Here is a 20,131-nt window from a genome sequence, read left to right as displayed (position 1 = left end):
TGGAGTATTCCTGACCCTCCTCTTATTGTTAAAATGATCTTTATTTTGTATTAAGAGACATCTTTGTATATATACCTATTTGTATTTCACTTGTACTCCTGTTGTGTTAGAAGCTCTTGTACTGACTACACCAGGTTTTGAAATTTCATCTTTATATTAGTCTCTTTATTTGATTATTTCTCGCTATTTCTTTCGATTCTCTTATTATTCCATTGCTAACTATTTTGGATTATAAGTTAACTTTTCTATATGTGGGTTATAGTAGACGCCATCATAACCTGAGAATTTGAATTATGACATGTCTAGAGTACTAGTTAATCATGGATAGGCCACTTTATTTAGCTTATCTAGATTCTGATATATATATATATATATATGCATATAAATATGTTTATTTCATACACCCCCATGTACTTGGTACGTTTCCATGGTACTGACCCATATATTCGTATATGGGCTACATTTTCTCGGAATGTAGGTACAAGGTATAGTGTACATCTTTAGATCCAGTCAGTTCACGGCATCCATTCAGCAGGTGATGAGTCCTTTTGATTCAAGGGCTTGGTTATAAAAGCAGAGTTATAATCTTATAAATTTAGTGTTGTATCTATCATATTCAGAAAAGAGTTATTTTTTATAGATTTGTATAGATTTATACTTTTTGTTTATTTGCTTATGAGTTATGGCAGTAGAAGGGTTAGTTTGGGGTCACTTGTGATCCTAAGCACCATGTGACATCTCAAGACTCAATTTTGGGGTTTTACAGCACCGCATTCCACCCTCAAATGGGTGGGCAAGCAGAGAGAACTATTTAAACTTTAGAAGATATGCTAAGGGCCTGTGTGATTGATTTTGGAGGTAGTTGGGTGGATCATTTGCCTTTCATTGAGTTTGTGTATAAGAATAGTTATCACTATAATATTAGAAAGGCTACTTTTAAAGATATTTACTTTAGGAGGTGTAGATCTCTTATTGCGTGGTTTAAAGTTGGTGAAATAAGATTGTTCCATCCAGACTTGGTTCACCAATCCATGGAGAAGGTGAAGGTGATGAGGGATAGTCTTAAGACTAATTAGAGTCACCAATATTCCTATTCGAATATAAGGCGAATAGAGTTGGAGTTTGATGTTGGCGATTAGGTGTTCTTTAAGGTGTATCCTATGAAGTGAGTGATGAGATTTGGGAATAGGAGAAATCACAGTCCCCGATATGTTGGGCCATATCTGATTTAGATAAAAGTTGGTAATGTCTCTTACTCATTGGAATTGCCTTTGAGTTTGGGTTCCATTCATCTGGTTTTCCATGTTTCGATATTGAAAAAGTATGTGGGCGATCCTTCCTTGATTGTGCCTACTAAGAGTGTTGATATTTCGAATTCATGTCTTATGAGGAAGTCCTAGTGATGATTTTGGATAGACAAGTCCATCATTTTAGAACTAAGGATGTGCCTTTGGTGAAGGTTCAATCGAGGAACCAAAAGGTTGAAGATGCTACTTGGGAAGCTGAAGAGGGCATGAAGTCCAAGTGTCCATTTTTGTTCCCCGCACTGGATAATCGTGCTTAAGGTATGCGTTTTCCTACACTCATGTTTTCTAACTGTGCTTGTGGAATTATGGTTGCATTTCTATTTTATAATCTTGATAATGGATGCCTTGACTCATCATTAAGGGACGAATGATCTTGGTAGGGGGGAGAATATAATTCCCTAGGTTTTTAATCCATCAAAATTTATAGATTTTAGGCTCACTTCCAAAGGTACGACTTTGGTAACAAGTCGTGAAGACTCTATACGAGTCATAAGTGTTATCTATATCCAAACCAGTGTAGGTTCCCTATATTTTTGTCCTAATCACGATTGGTACCTAACAATTCATAATGGCACATTACAATCCATGGTGTGTAAGTCGTAGGCAATCCAGTATAAGTGCCAATTCATAATGGCACATTACAATCCATGGTGTGTAAGTCGTAGGCAATCCAGTATAAGTGCCCAAAGATACTATTGTGACTACGACAAGACTCTATGAGTCGTAGGGTCTGGTCATGAGTCATAGGGTGGCCTCGTGACCAAACCGTTCAGGGGTCTCTAAGATACTACCTAGACTACAAGTCATTGTGATGACTCGTAACCATACTTCACGAGTCCTCAGATGACCTATAATGACTGGGTGTCTTTTGTACACTTTTAAGTGAGTTCATTCTTGTTATTTTCCTCTTTCCCCAATTAAAACCTACAACCATAAAATACCTAAAGTGAATTATTTTCATCAACTTAACAATCATAAACTACTCTCGACTCTCTCAATTTCCCAGTCAAGAATAACTAGGGTTTCTCAAGGTTGATTATCTAAGGGTCTAAGATTGATTTCATCTCTATAACTCTTGATATCTCAGGCATGTATCTCTTCCCCTAAACTTCTTTTGTTAAAATCATGTTCTTAGAATTGTTATTCATGTGATTAATTGATGGTTTTTGAAATTGGGTAGAAGGCCTTTGAATGTTATTGATGGAATTGATCTTCCCTTGATTTTTGTGAATCATTCATGTTTTGAACTGACACTTTCTGAACTCATTGGGTTCATGGGCATGGTAAATGGGAATGAGGGTCGTGCATTCCCCCAAATAAATGGATTTGTAAATAAAATTGGTAATAACCTCAACCGACCTTATGAAATTGGCTTTGAAACATGAATATATGCATATTGTAATCGCTTTTGGAACTATCAAACTGTCTAAAAGTCTAACGGAACATATATGGTTTTAAATCGAACCTTGTGGGTCATCGATTCCCCCAAATGATGATAATTAGAATGGCATATTGATCATATCTTGTAAGCATAGTTGGTATGATGATACCAATGAGTTATGCGTTGATGAATGATTATTGGTTCAATGAATGGGAAAGTGTAAATGTTTTTATTAGGTATAAAAGAGGATTATGTACCTGAGATATAAAAGTGGAGGTCCCGAGGTACTGTTACTAGGAACCCACATTTGCTGGCGTAAGGGTTGGTCTTGATGATTATGTGTTTGTATCACACTTTATATATTTGTATCCTGGATTAGTGAAGGGTTATGGATTCCTTGGCCTTCCTTGATACCCCAGTTCGTGCGTCTAACATGCACTGGGACCCATTCAGCAGGGTAAGAAATGATAGCAACCCTCAACTTTGGCGATATTCCTGAGTTGAGGTGCACAATGTCCAAGTAGGAATAGGGCCAAAATAGGTTCATTGTAGCACAAATGGAAAGGTGAAAGGTGAAACAAAGAAATAGGCTATAAGGCTCAAAAGAGGATCAAGGGATACTATTTCACAACGGGAAGGTAATTTAGGATAAAGGTGGACTACAATAAAAAAAGGTCTATGATCCTCTCCTAACCAACTATCCTACAACCTAGGCAAGAGTAACCAGGCAAGTTTTGAATTAAACACACAAAGGAAACTAACTAGCATGTCACACACACATGGCATTGAGTTAATATTACAAGATATTACCTATCTGGTTTATGCAATTGTTAGCAACTGATTATAATGTCCCTAATCCTAATGCCATAAAAAGATCCATAATACTCACACATATACACATTTATCCAGTTCTAAAACAATTTTGAAAGGGAATCATTTTTTCTCAAAAATTAATCAAAAACATGACAACTTCCCTAAATGATTAAAAATCTCCTAATTACACTAAAACACAACATAATACAAAACAAAACACAATAAAACATAAATTTTAACCTAACATATCAGTTCTGCAACCATACCGCGGCCAATAGAGCACAGTAATAAAAACCCGCGGCAGCTATGATTTTCCCTACCCCCAATTAAAAGCCTGTGTACTATCACCAATATGTTCAAAAAAATATAAAACAAAAAGAAGTGAGAACGTACATGGGATGCACTAGGTGTCCATGTCGTCGAGAACCTAAGAAAGAGGTATATCCACTGGCGGAGGTAGTGGAGGTGCAATACTAGAGGAGGCACCTGGTGCTATCTCATTACATCTCCACCTCTCAAAAATGCAGTCTTATTAGAATTATGAATATCCTATTTCAGGACCTGCTCATATGGCATGTATGGATCCTACAAGTCCCTCTCTCGGGCTCTCTTGGTCCTAACAACGAGGACCATCTTAATATTCTCTGCAAAAAGTCAAAATATCTGGTCTAGGTGGAGGTGATGGCTAACAATAGGTGTATGATAGAATGGATGACAGTTATATGGATCTCTATGAGAGAGCGCATCTCTACTCTCAAAGTGTCCATCACCTCTATAATGCCTTTAGAGCTGGCACCTCAATCATTGTAAACCTATCTTCCATACGTCTTTCAAAGGGACTAATATAAGATTATAGATCAACACGTAGCTATTACATAGAAGCTTTATGTCAGACTCCCATCGAGCCTATGTCGTCTCTAGTCTATTCTGGACCCATGGTCATATCTGCTCATACAAATTAGCCACCTCTACCTCTACATTCTTTACTTGTCTGGTAGTGGTGCTTTGGCTATCCACTAAGTTCTATGAGAATGCATGAGAAACTAACACTATACCTGATGCAGCAGCTGAAGTAGATGGGTTAGTGGGCCCTGAAGATACACTAACCAACTTTAGGGTAGACGTTAGGTCTAATATGGATGTTGTTGGGGTCTACTCCCCTAGTGTACGAGCATCAAGGGCCTTTCTCTACTCTTCTTTAATAAATCTCTACTAGCTTCCACATTCTCTCTTTATACATCACTAGGCTTTATGGAAATTGAAGGGTCCTCAATCTGGACCTGAGGTATTTTGGCAAGCCCACTAGGTCTCTGGGAAGGAACGGATGTGTTGGATCCTTCATTGTCCTTGTCTGTGTAATGGCTATTACTTGTACCCTCTCATTGACTCCGAGTATCTCTGGTACACCAGCATCATCACATAGTTTCTGAATAAGATAAGGAAATGGCAAACTCGTGGTCTCCCCAAAATCTTTCTCATGAATCTCATGACGAATGATGGCTGCAAAGTCAATATCATACCCAACCATCATACTAGTAATCAAAGTTGATCCTTCCCAAGTCAATACATTATCTGAAGAAGTTGAGAACAATATATATCTGATGAGCAACCACCAAAACTGAGCAGTAAAGGTTAATGATGTTTTCTTTATCGTACCTTGTCCCTCGATCCAAGAGGTCTCGTCTCATCACCTAAAGGTGAAAGGTAGCCAGCGATCCACCTATCCATCTCAACTCTCACATGTCTTGTCACGACCTGAGGCTAACACCTAGTCGTGAAATTGGTGCTTACGATCACAAGTGAACATAAGCTAACCCATGAGGTAATGCCTACTAGTAGTATGGAATAATATAATGATAATAGACGTGCACGGAAAATAACTAATAAGATCATAAGGTTTTAAATACTAAAAACACAACTGATTTCATAAGTCTATAGTATCTTGTAAAATGTACTGAAAGAGGACTGATAAGACTAATAAACTAACTGATTGTCTAAATGTCTGAAACCCTCTAAACTAACTAAAGAGTTGATGGGGCAAGTCCCCAACTAACTCCGACTGACTAATTGTACTGAACTACTAAACAACTGAAATAAACCATCACGTCCCCAATAGATGAGGACTCACCACTACTGCTGCTGAGTAATGCTAGGATGTCTAAGTATGGTCTGGGAACTAAGCATCCGAACCTATGATATAAGACATCATAGTAAAAAAAAAAGTATGCGGTTAGTACTTTAAATATACTGGTATATGAGATGAGGTTAGGCTGTAATAGAAGGGTTAACTATGCATAAAATAATGACTAGATGAATAGCATGAGATAACTAAGTTTGCATACATGAAAACTAAAACAATGAGAATAGAAGAACAAGCATATAATGTTTTTGAAATAATCTATAAACTAGAAGGCTAAAATCTGATAACTGATAATCTGTATGTATTTATCAAACAACCTGAACTGAATACTGAACTGAAACTGTGGAAGGTATCATGTCACTGACATGCCCTAATCTGAGCTAATCGGTTTCGAACCGGTAACCCCATTTAGAAGGGTGTTAGTACCATGCCATAAGTACTAACAATAGCAATGTCAAACCTAAACTGGCAGCAAGACATCTTATCAATGCTAAACTAATAGGAAAACTCATGATATGTGTGTCAACCATAAACTGGCCGAAAGACATCTCAACCTACACTGGCTACGTATTTTTTTAACTCAGGGATTGCTACTAAGGGTAAAACCCTATACTGTCAGGAACGACCCTATCCCTGGGTTCACTCAGTGTTGAATCCTACTCCTAATTCAATAATACTGACTGCTGGACAAAACTGAGCTTAATTTAGCCAACAACTAAACATGATACTAAATAAATGACAAGGGTCATGGTTTATCTGAAACCATTCTTAAAATACTAAAAACTATGTGAAAAGCTATATAACGGGTGTTCATAACCCTCCAGGACTCAATGGAATCACAATAGGAACACATAAAAGATCTGAAACCATAGAAGGGAATCATTATTCCAAACTCAACACTTATACATATCATCAAACACATGAGGGTCGCGAATTAAATCATGGGAATGGTTTAAAACATGTAATAATAACATAGCTTCAATAATAAAATCCATGAATCAAGGATTTAACATGAAAATATCATCATTCCAACGTGTAAGTGTTGATTCCCTTGAAAAACAATTACAAACATAATGTATAACAAAAATTGATAAAACTCCATGAAGATTATTCATCATAAATGTGTAATTTCATAATTTAAAACATAAATATGGATTTTTTGACATCATGGGTGGAAAGGGCCCATGGATGAACATCTCACATACCTTAGACCCTTAAACTTGAAAGGGAAACATAATCTTGAAAGCTTTTTTGAATGTTCTTGGATTAGGAAACACAAATTCTTGGTTTTCTTAGAAGGAAGGGGATTGAATTAGAAGAACTTGGGGAAGTAAATGGTTAGTAAATAAGAGTAATTTGGAGAATTAGGGCAGATAATGCCCTAACTAAAGTTTAATCTCGTATTTTAACGAATTGGATTGGTGGGGGAAAGACATGATTGCCCCTCAGAGATTAAATTTATAACTGGAATGTTTTTCAGAGGGGCACCAGGATGTGGTGATGTGCTCATCGCTATACCCACTGCGACGCGCAACAATTGCGGTGAGGTTCTGGAATTGAAATCCAAATGTGCCTCAATTCTTGCCCAAAAAATCTAAAACTCCCCCGATACATGGTTGTTACATCCCTAAACATTAATTAACATATTATTTCTTGGGGTCGAGTAGGCCAGTTTAAAAATCCTTAAAGTTAAGAGGCCAAAAACATAGCTAAGTCCCCAACACTTTGTTAAATTTTCAAAATTTAAGCCTCTTATACATGAAACTAGGAGTTGAAATGAACTATAAAAATTATGGGGTATTACATGTCTATGCTTAGCCTCCTTTAGAATATGTCTTTCACATGTGACTCTTAATCCGTATACACACTTTGCTGGACTAAAGAAAACCCGACAGATAGCCACTGCTTAAATACCAACCCTGACTCCTCTCACAAGGGTTTAATCAAGTTGTGACTGCTCTATGTGTCTCAAAAAACCTACAGATCTATATATAGGACATACATATATGGAATAATATGATGCATAAAAATCTCACCCCTAAAGTCGATTGTAAGAAATGAGGGATCTAGTCATTCACTACAACTAATAATAATTAAAATTTGTCTGGAACTATAGTGCTCTGCTCAACCCAGAAATCTTGATCTTACACTCCTCAATAATGACCGTCATGGGTTGGCCAGTCTTCGAAATAGAACTGTCTCCATCATATATCATTTGAAGTCTCTCTAAACACCATCTCGGGGTTTCCACCCCAAGAGGTACCTCTTAGACATGTGTAGGGGCGGATTTTTGTCTCTATTATGCTAGTGTTTCTATATCTAGAACTGGCACCTCATAGGAAGCCTGCCTCATACCTCTCTCAAACTGCCGTACACCTGACAGTTGTAAATGAATTGTGGCACCCTTCTTAAACTGGGGTACTGCTGATGACTCCTCCTGAACTGTAGCCTCAGACGTATCCTAAGGCCCCTCCATAGAATGATGGATCTAAGTAATAACTTGTAGAATTAGATCAAACTTTACCATATCCTCAGCATCATCAAAACTTAGCGAAGGAGAGTGTGGGAGTGATCTTTGGCCGACTTCATCCTCGATAGGGCTAAAGTTAACTGGGCAGCCTAGACAGGCTAAATGACCTTAGTTCAAAACCTAGGCTGAGTAAAGGATGGACTTCTTCCCCACTATAAGTCCTCTAGATGTTGCACACCTTATTGCCCAAAATAATTGTCTCATCTTCCTCACGCACCTAACCTTTAGTCACTTGGTGTGTCTCCTCGGCTGCAGTAGCTCGAATTTGTATAATAGGGTAATATTTTACCGACCCACTAGGCCTAGGGGGTTCATCCCATATATTTGATCTCTTTGTAGCTTTGGGCACCATGCATGCTTGAAAAATCAAGTGTTAGTTTTTAACAGAAAATGAGGGATGTGAAAATCAAAGAAAAGCTTAAAATTTTACAACATCAATTTTTACTTCAATTTTCACATCCCTATACTTGAATGTAGTCCCAACAATTCAATTTCGATATGCTTATCAATAATCATATTTGTAACTATCACTACTATGCCAAACTCTTAGTTTTCCTTAACTTCTTTAAGTACCACTTCTGAGTAGGGCATAATTTTAGGGTTTAATCCAAGAATTATGCCTTACATTAATACTTTTGTACAGTTCAAGGATCCTAACTAGCAACTTTGTTGGTTACAACATATATTGTATGAAAATAAATATACCAACTACTTGTTTCAATTTTAACACATAGTACTACTAGTAGGAGCCAAAAAATTACTTTTAGAAGCAAAACCGGAGTACACTACAAAGAAGTGAAGTAAAATTGATATTGGAATACATGTATAGCACTTTTGATAAAGTCGGTACCTCTAACAAGTGTCAATTTATCCTTTTCTAAGTGTAGGAAAATTTTATACTTTGAGAGAAAAATTTGGAGGGTAAGAGAAACAATGAAATTTTGAGGATTTGAATAAACTAAAATGAGTCAAAGTAGGCTTAGATAGAAACGGAGGCTATTTTAGGTCTTATTTAAGCATGGGTGGGCCAATAATTTTAAATAAAATTTTGGTGCACAATATGGCCACTTGTATCTGCCATATGTGGGTCGTATGTGGTACATACGGTTCATATGTGCTGACCGTAAGTGGGCCACAATTTTTTGCCCTATTTCCTTCTCTCTGGACATTTCATTTTGATGCTTACCCTACTTCTTAGGGTTCCTTAAATTGTATTTATGGCTCCGTAAGTAGGATTACATGTCAAAGTCAAGAATTTCCATTAATATCCTCAAAATTTCATCTTTTTAATTATCACGCAACATTACCTGGCCTGAGTGGGACTGGTGAATTTCTGAGTTTGTCAAAAAGTCCCCTTACCTGGAAGATTATGAATGTGTTAACCTTACATAATTTCAGGTCTTTTCATAAGTTATAAACCTATAAAAAAAAAAGTAAACACTCATATAGTGGGTTGTCTCCCACCCAACGCTTGATTTAACATCATGAAATGACGTAGATGTGTTGGGTACTCAGACTTTATCAACAATAACATGGGCTGCCTCCCATTGAAGTTCTTGATTTCACATCACGACATGATGTGGGTACCTTAACTACTCAGAATTCAACAAGATACCCAAAAGAGAACCCTCCTAGGTCATCAATGTAATCAATAACTGACACCACTCTCATGTAGATCGGATGCTTCATTATTTTTTAGACATTAAATATTACTTCTTTCCTGTTGACTAAGAACTTGAACTCGCTCTTTCCATATTAACCATTTCTCTTCCCATAACCATAAATGGTCTTCCAAAATTATAGGCATCTCAAAATAGACCTCACAATCCAGAATCACAAAATCATCTAGAAAGATAAGGTAATATAATCTTACCATAACAATAATATAAAACATCAATGATCTTCCTGAACATGTGATCGTCCATCAATAATCGTATAGTAGTTGGCTTGGGAGGGATCAAACCAAATTGTTTGAACACATCTACCGACATCAGATTTATGATGGCTCCTAAGTCACAGAGAGATCTGGCAAATTGGGAGGTCCCAATTGTACATGGAATTGTGAATATATTGGGATCATTCTTTTTTGGGGATTGAGATCTCAAAGTAACTGCTCTACAATGGTGCAGTCCACAAACATTCTCAAAACTTGCAGTTTGCTTCTTGGTCACTAACTTTTTCATAAACCTGACATACTCAGGTATCTTCTTTAATGCTTCAAGTAGAGGGATGTACAATATAAAGTCTTTTAATATTTTAATAAAATTCTAGAAATTTCATTCTATTTCTTCTATTTTAGTCTATGAGGAAAAGTTGGGGGTGATCCTAAAATTTCTCTTACTTTTAGATCAATGACTTGACCCTTACCTTTGTCCTCACCAATTGTATCATCACCAACTATTTCCTTTTTGACTCTATAATAGGTGTCTCATCAACCACAGCTCCATTATAACTTTGTGCTTTTGCAGTAGGTAAAGGAGGATCCACAGTAGTTATACCACACTGTGTGGTAATAGCAAGAACATGACCATCATTTTTTAAATTTTAAAAACTGTTGCTTTGAAAGGTAACTTGCTGGCTCTGGTTTAGTGTTGCCGAAATCTGCCCGAACTGGTGCTCCAACTGCTTGATAGTAGTGGCATGAGATTCCACATTCTGGGTTAACCTGAAATGTCAACCTTAATATCCTTAAGGCTATTCTCCTTATTTTGCTGACCCTTGACCAACTTTGTCAGTATGGTCTCCATTTTGGATTTCGTATCTCAGCTTCCCAGTGGAATGTACCTATATCTCTTCTCTCTATAGTAATCTATTTTCTCTAGTTGTCATATCGAAAACCCACCAACTCGCAATCAAGATACTTAGCTTCCTCCTCTAAATCAGACTCATAAGCTTTAGAAGATGAACCATTAAAACTGCATTCACTTTTTCAGAATTCATTGCTGCAAACTATTTTTCCAGACACCTAAGATCAGCATCAACAATAAAATTTCTTATGCTACTAAATCATCAGTTAATTTTTTATCGCAAAAGGATCTAATAACAGAAGTATCAGATCCCCTCTCAGCCTCCCGAGTTTACCATCCTCGGTTAGTGAGAGAAATTTAGTCTACAATATTTGAAGCTACCTCCAAATGTTGTCTTATAAAAGTACCTCAAAAGATTGATTTCTTTCATAGGTCTAGAACTAATGTTCAAGGCTCTATAGAATATATCCAGTAAGCTTGTCCTTGAAATTTGATGGTTGGTACCATATTTAGCTTTTTATTAAACCTGAACCAAGCCTCATACAAATATTCTTATTACAGCTACCTGAAATTATAAATCTCATCCTTAAGATGTAACATTTTGGATGGAGGAAAGAACTAGTTTAAGAATTTCCTATGCAACCCATTCCATATAGTAATAGATCCTCTCAGAAGTTCCACTAATCAAAAGGTTGCTCTACTTGTAAGCAAGAAAGGAACACAAGCTCAATCTAAGTGTTTCCAAATTCACCCCTAGGTTTGTGTACAAAATGTAGATCCCAATGAAATTATCATGGTGCATATTTTAGTCATCAGTAGGAGACCTGCAAATGAAACCTTTAATTTTAAGAGCTGAATCAATGCACTCGTTATGTCAAACTTAATGCCATAGGGAAAAATAGGAAAATTGATGGCTCCAGTCTCTACTGGATCAACGTACCCCAATTTTTTTTCATCATCCTCATCTGGCTACAAATACTTGTATACTAGGATCACCCGAGCACAACCACCCCTAACTCTATTCTATTTACCACCAAGTACTGCTCGGTGGTCAACTTTCGGTCTATGCACAGCAACTCTTCCTCTAAAGCTATGTGTTGTGTATCTTTTTCACTTCTCTGATTAGTAGGTTGTACTAATAGCATCTCTATCTGCGTATCAACAATGTCTTGAACTCTTTCAAAAGTAAGGGGAGGCACCTAGGATGTACCATCATGAACCTCTTCAGGAATATCATTTTTTTTTTTACTTTGTCATCCTACTGTATATTTGTAGGATCCTCTCTGGATTTAGATTCAATAAGAATAAGAGATCACCTCTACCCTGTATGCTAAAACTACACCGATGTATACATAACTAAGAAAAAGAACACAAATACCCAAAAATACAACAATCATACTTTACTACTCAACACCGTATTCCTAAAAAATGCAGACAAAATTTGGTAATGCCCAAGCTACATCTCCAATGTTAAGATAATATAATCGCTATAAAATATAGTAACCCAACAAAGGTTGGGGTCAAATTCCAAGGGAATACATAGAATTGTGGCTCTTAACTGCTGCAATCAGCAAGTAGAACTATAAAAGTAAATGGGGGGATTGTAAAGGTAACATCAAACAAGTAACAAATATCAACTCCGGTTGTAATCAGTCGTAGATGAACACTAAGATTATGTTCCCTCTGGCTTCACAATTTAGTAGGCTTATTGTGCTTTATATAACAAACATGATACTTTGCATGCAGAATCTAATAAGTTATATACAATCAACTATCTTTTCGACTAGTTCATGGATTTAACACCTTGCCTTTTGAGTCTCAGGATGTTGCCCTACTAACCTTTATCCTTGATCCAAGTTAACTATTACCTTTTGGGTCTCTGGCTGTAAGATGATAGTTAACGATCCGACTTAGATAATACCAATTAGTGTGGATTGATAGTTAATCATCAAATCACTATTGTGATTAGCTTTTCTAGTCACTACTACTATTTTGGAGTAAGTAGCAATACTCTAGGTGGGATCTTAACATTTTTAACTGCTAAGACAACTATTAAATTAAAGATAATAAAATGCATGCATGCGTATATATTCAGAACAACATAGCACTTTCCCTACTTCATCAATCTGTCAGGGTTCCCACAACCCTAGATAAGGGTTTTAGCCGCTCATACTTGGGAAATAATCAACAACATTCATAATTAAAAACATAATATGAAATCATAATAATCACAACGGAAAACCCAAAACTTCAGCTGTATTAAAAACCAAAATTAATACAAAATAATTCCAATAACAAATTCGGTTCTCAGAATCATAAAATATGTTTGTAAGTATAAAAAGTGTGTAACGTCTACTAAAAATACATAAAGGGTATTTATAGTATATACAAAAACCCTAAAAATCAAAGCCTAGATAAAAAAGGACAAACAGAGTCGGTAGCCACTTAACTAGGACAAATACGACACGTATTTACTACATACGATCTGTATGTGGACCCAAGTAAGTGGAAAAAAAATTTCACTGTTTACTCTTTGGATTATGGACTTCTAGCACTTACCTTACACACTTTCGATCCACAAGCACTACATATGTTCTGCGAGTACTACTTACAATCTACAAGTAGGAACAGATAAGTTCCAAAAAAATTTCTTCAACTTTTGGACTCTCTAAATCTTCAAGTCTAGCACTTACCTTAGCCACATATGAACCATAAGTGATACATACGGTCTACAAATAGACATAGGTAAGTTCCTAGTCTTCAAATTCCTGCAACCAAGCTTCTGTACTTCAGCTCTGGTATATGCTTTGGTTGCATACGCCCGGTAAATGCCACTAATTCCTAAAATTGCTCAAGTAAGTAGCCAAAAACTACATTTTTCATCTTTTTCATAAAATTAGCATCCAAAATTGAGTTTCCTGCTAAACCTACCCAAAACACATCATATCTAAGAAAATAACCTAATACACTTGTACATGTTCATTATTTTAAGCATCGAAAGTGCTATATTTCTATGGAACATCAAGAGCTAGACCCATATAGCCCGTGGGTATAGATGATGGTTTGAGATACACAATCCAAGTTAATGTTTTAACTCTCATGTTAGGCTTGTTCCCTATCCTAACATATTCTTTGTATGTGTATGTGATTATTTACATATGGTTTTGGAATGATTTTGGACTAATTGATTATGACATTATTTTATTTCTTTCGTGAGTTACATGTCATCTCTCTCCCTGCTAACTATCCCTAGACGTTATGTCCCCATGTGATACCAGGTTTGAAGATACTTTTGTTTCCTTGCATAGTGGTAGGTGACTTCTTGATTGCGTGAGTCAACTTTGAAGTAGTGAGCTTTCATTCTTCAAAAGCCCCTCATTTTATGGTCTTGTCTTTAGTTATGTCCTAAACTATGTTAGTGGGTTTTTGTCTATGGTCGAAGGCATTTTTTGACTTTTGTTGATATTTGGTTTCTCAGAGAATTGTGTGGACAGGATGTGGGTGAATTTGGTATTGGAGATTCTTAGATACTATAGTTGATTTATCTATCTTTTTATATAGTTGGAATTAGCTCTATCTTGTTATATGTTTGAAATTCATTTGCTACTAGTTGTATTGTGTTCTCGTTGGCTAGATTAATAGGGGTGGTCTCTGGTCCTTGGAGGACTTGAGATACCCATCATGACTAGGACATACTTCGGGTTGTGACAGATATCTATGTCTATAATATGTTAAAAGTGTGAAGGACCTTAGAAATATTATTTGAACTTTTTATCCTTTATTAAAAGTCTTTTACTTTTGAAAAAATCCTCTTTTTACTATATTTCCTAATATTTAAGAATTGAAAATTAATTAAATATATTTATGGTAAAATCTTTTTCTTAATAGATGTCATCAGAATTAATGACTAATAATACTTTTTCCATTAGTTTAAGAATTTTAAATCATCTAAATTTGATTTTAAGAAGATTTGAAAAATCTAGAAATAAATATAAAATGTTAGAATAAGAATAAAGTAAGAAGTATGAAATTTTAAAAATTTTTAAGTATGTAAGTTTCTCTTGCACGAAAAACCTAGTATTTTTGGTGATGGCCAATTTGGCTATTGGATAGCCTTTTCCAAAGGTTGCTCAACATTGTAACATGAATTCAGTACTCCTCAATAAAGAAGATACAAATTATATTGCTATATTACATCCTACTCAGACTAACCACGTAGCTTTACCTCTAAAACCTCTCACATATTTGCATAGTGGACCTAGAGTAATATGGGAGGAAGAAGAGATTTCATAAATGTTTGTTAATTAAGAATTTGGAGCATGAAATTGTAGGAAAATTTTCATATAGCTCGTTGGATATACAAGACTTATGTAAACTCATTTTAAAATAATGTGGGCTTAAAAAAGATGTTAATATTGGTTTATTAGGCAATAGATATGTGCTTATTTGAGCCACGAGACTGGAAGATTATGTAAACCTTTTGTCAAAACCAATATTTTACATTCCTCATAGAAATTAGAATTATCCAATATGTACATTCAAGTGGAATCCATTATTTGATCTAAAAGAAGAAATATCAATAGTTGTTGCATGGATTTGACTACATGCACTTCCACCTAATTTTTTAGAAAGGATACAATATTTTCATTGGCTGCTATAGTAGGAAAACCACTACAATTTGATATAGCCACATGCAACAAAATGAGGCCTAGTTGTGTAAGGGTCAAGGTTGCAGTGGATCTATTGGGTGATTTTCCTAAGCGAATCAACATTGGAATCAAGAAGAAGAATGGAGAAATTATGGCAAAATGGATTCAAATCAAGTATGATTATTTACCAAAGTACTACAAAAACTACAAGTTGAAGGGACATAATAAGAAGGAATGCTTTGTATTATATCTTGAATTATATCTAAAGGAGAAATAAATAGATAAAAAAGAGGCTAAAGACTTGAGGGGTTTATTTTTGAGTTATGCTAGACGTAGTGGTTACTCTTGTACAGCCAACTATGTGAGTTCTAGCTCTGCTCATGATTTTTGTTTTACTTGTAGGCTTCCCGATCATTTTTTAAGATATTTCCCTAGTTGTGGGGTGATGGTTGTTTTAGGCTAGGGTGCTACTCCTATTAGGGTGATTTATGTCTTAGGTATAAATGGTTTATGAGGTGGTTGGGTTAGTTATCAGGGTGCTTAAGGTAGTACTCTAGCAGGCGGGATAGGAGGTTGGTCAAGTGCCTGTCCAAGTGGCGAGCATTGTCAATTAGATATAGTACCTTCTAGATTCGAGGCTGAGACTTCGGATGTTGGTGTGACAAGTATGATTTTGGTATGCTGTAAGTCGGCTCCTGAATTATTTGATCTCGAATCCATTTATTCTTATATATCTGCTTATTATGCACCGTGGTTGAACTTGAATAGTAATTTATTATCTGTGCCATTATGTGTATCAACTCCCGTAGGTGATTATTTTATAGTCGATCGAGTATTCAGATTTTGTGTTGTGATAGTTAGTGATGTTAATACTTATGCTAATCTTATTATTCTAGGTATGATAGATTTCGATATGATTCTTAGGATGGACTAGTTATCCCACTATTATACGGTCATGGATTATTATGCCAAGATCGTTACCTTAGCCATGCCTGACATACCCTCAGTTGTGTGGCAGAGAGCGGTTAGCTGCAAGACGACAGGGATTATTTCTTATATTTGTGCTAAAAGGCTTATATTGAGGGGTTGTAAGTCTTAACTCGCCTATGTCTGTGATACTCGTGCAGAGAATTTGTCAATTGATTTGATTCCTATTGTGTGTAAGTTTCCTGATGTGTTTCTTACCGACCTGCTTGGTATTCCCCCTGACCATGAGATTGAGTTTGCTATTGACCTTGAGTCTGGCACCTGACCAATTTTTATGGAACCTTACCGTATAGCTCTTGTCAAGCTTAAGGAGATGAATTCTCAGTGTCAAGATCTTCTTGGTAAGGGTTTTGTTAAATTATGTGTTTCCTTGTGGGGATCCCCTATTTTGTTTATAAAGAAAAAAAATGGTTTGATGCGTATGTGTATTGATTATAGAAACCTTAATAAGGTGACGGTGAAGAACCGTTATCCTATACAACACATTGATGATTTATTTGACCAGCATCAGGGTGCTTCCATGTTTTCTAAGATTGATTTAAGGCCAGGTTATCATTAATTGAGGATTCGGGCAAAGGCTATCCCAAAGACAGCTTTCAGGACTCGTTATGGTAATTATGTATTTTTAGTGATATCTTTCGGGTTGACTAATGCCCTAGCCGCATTCATGGATTTGATGAATCGTGTGTTCAAACCTTAGTTAGACTCCTTCATTATTGTGTTCATTGATCACATTCTAGTTTATTCGAGGAGTAGTGACGATCATGCACAATATTTGAGAGTCGTGCTCCAAACTTTGAGAGATCATATGTTTTTTGCCAAGTTCTCCAAGTGTGTTTTTTGGCTTGAGTCAGTGGCATTTCCTGGACATGTGGTATCCAAGGTTTCTATTATGGTAGATTTGACTAAGATTAAGGCAATTCGTGATTGGGTTAGGCCTATGATTCCAACTGAGGTTTGCAGTTTCATTAGGTTTTCCAGTTATTACAAATGCTTTACTGAGATTTTTGTGACTATTTCAACTTATATGACTAAATTGACACAAAAGAAAGTTCCTTTCCAATGGTCTGAGGAATGTGAGTTGAGCTTTGGAAAGCTCAAGAATTGTCTTACTTCAGCGCCAGTGTTATATCTTATTATTAAGGGTGAGGAATTCACTGTGTTTTGTAATGCTTATGGTGTTGGTCCTGGTTATGTTTTGATACAGTTAGGTTGTATTTGTGTTCCCCGGCTTGATAACTTGATTCAGTCGATTCTTCATGAGGCTTAAAATTTCTAGATATTTTATTAATCCCAGTACAACTAAGATGTATGGAGATTTGAGACATCATTACTGGTGGGATGGTCTAAGGTGGAGCATCAGCAACAGGGGGATTGACTGAGAAGTTTCCCATTCCCGAGTGGAAATGGGAAAAAAATACTATAGACTTTATCAGCAATTTACCTCGTACTCCGTGTGGTCATGATGGTTTTTGGGTTATTGTGGCATTTTACCAAGTCAGTACATTTTATTCCTATTCAGATTACCTTTAGTGCTGAGAGATTAGCACAGATTTATGTTCGGGGGATAGTTTGTTTGTATGGGGTGCACATTTTTATCATATCAGATTGTAGTTCTTTATTTACTTCTAGATTTTAGAGGGCATTTCAGGAGAAGTTGGGTACTCGAGTGGATTTGAGTACAAATTTTCATTCACAACTAGAGGGTCAGTTCGAGCGGACTAGTCAGGTGCTAAGTTATGGATTTTAGAGGACAGCGGGATCATCACTTAGCATTGGCAGAATTTGTTTATAAAAATAACTATCATTTAAGTATTGAGATAGCGCCTTATGAGGCCTTGTATGGTGGGAGATGTCATTTTCTGATAGGGTGGTTTGATACTTCTGAGGTGATACCTCTTGGTATGGATTTGCTTCAGGACTCATTAGATAGAGTCAGGGTGATTCGGGATAGGCTAAGAGCAGCCCAGATTAGGCAGAAGTCCTATCCCGACCATAGACTCCGTTCCTTGAGAATCAAATTTAGTGATTGTGTGTTCCTTTATGTTTTGCCTATAGGAGTTGTGATAAGGTTCAGACGGAAGGGTAAGCTCAACCCTTGGTATTTTCCTTTTGAGATTCTCCATGCAATGGGCAAAGCAACCTATGAGTTAGCTTTACCTCCAGATTTCACAAATGTTCATACAATTTTCCATGTCTCCATGTTATAAAAGTATATTCCTAACCCATCTCATGAGCTTAGGTTGGACTCAGTCTAGTTAGATGAGCAGTTGGCCTTTGTAAAGGAGGTCGTGCTTATTTTGGCTAGTGATGTGAGGTGGTTGCGTACTAGAGATATTTCTATAGTTAAGGTTCAGCGGAGGCACCTCCTAGTAGAGGAGGCCACTTGGAAGATAAAGAGCGAGAAGCGAACCCAGTATTCTCACCAATTCGAGACTTTAGGTATTTCTTCATCTTTAACTTTCGAGGATGAAAGCTCCTTAGTAGCGGATATTGTAATGACCCTTCAGGTAATTTTTCATATTCCCAATTATTTTTAATATTAGATCTTTTCCATTACTTTCCAAATTATTTATGACTTTCTGGGACTGATAGTTTGTATATCGGATAGTTTGTTTGTTTTTAGAACCAATTTTCCATTCAGAAGTCTTCGTCGATTCCAAAGGGACGCCAAATGAAAATTTCAATAAAATGATTTTGGATGAAAATTTTGACTATGTCATCAGCTCTGTAATATCTATTTTAGGCTAGGTAGACCCTTGGTTTGGATCCCACAACACCCACACTTATTTCAACCCGTCAGTCCAAAAGTCAAAAATTAGAAGATATGAGTGTGAGACCCACAAGTTGCCTAAATGACCTCGAATGGAAAATATGACTTCACCAATGTGTCTAAAACATTGAATTTAGTTGGTTTACATATTTCATTTGCAAAAAATGGAGTCCGACTGAGTCCGGGAGGTCAAAAACAAGTTTTGACATTATGTGCCCCTTTTAGCCATATATAGAAAGGCTCCTTGGCCATATTTTGGGCATTTTCACCTCTCTTACAACCCTAGTAGGCCAAGAATGATATATTGACTTTAAGTTGAGTCTTGGTGGTGAATTAGAAGCTCGATTAACATATATATTCATGATTAACAACAAATTTGAGGTAAGAATCCCTCCATTTCATACTCTAATTTCTAGAATTTTTGACCAAAACCCCAAATGGCTTGAGGCTTGATTTTATCCCTAAATATGATGCTTTTGCACAAATTTCTTGAGGTATTTAACTTTCTAATGGTATTTGAATGTTGGGTTGGTCTCGAAAACTCAATTTTTGTATGTGGGACCTACTTGAGGGTTTCTGGTGTCATTTTAGACATGAAGCATAATGGTGCAATATGAATGTTGTTGTTCTCACAATAATGATAGATTATATTTTGATAGTGTAGATCCTTGGAAAATCTTTAAGGAAAGGGAAAGCGAAGATTGTTGGTTTGTGAGCTATATTTGGTTTCAAGGTAGGTTAGGCTTACTTTTGATAGATTGAGCTTTATTATAATATAATTTTGATATCTTGTTGAGACTGGGA

The sequence above is a fragment of the Capsicum annuum genome, chromosome 12, assembly GCF_002878395.1.
Source record: "Capsicum annuum cultivar UCD-10X-F1 chromosome 12, UCD10Xv1.1, whole genome shotgun sequence".
Taxonomy (NCBI): domain Eukaryota; kingdom Viridiplantae; phylum Streptophyta; class Magnoliopsida; order Solanales; family Solanaceae; genus Capsicum; species Capsicum annuum.
This window is presented reverse-complemented; position numbering follows the sequence as displayed.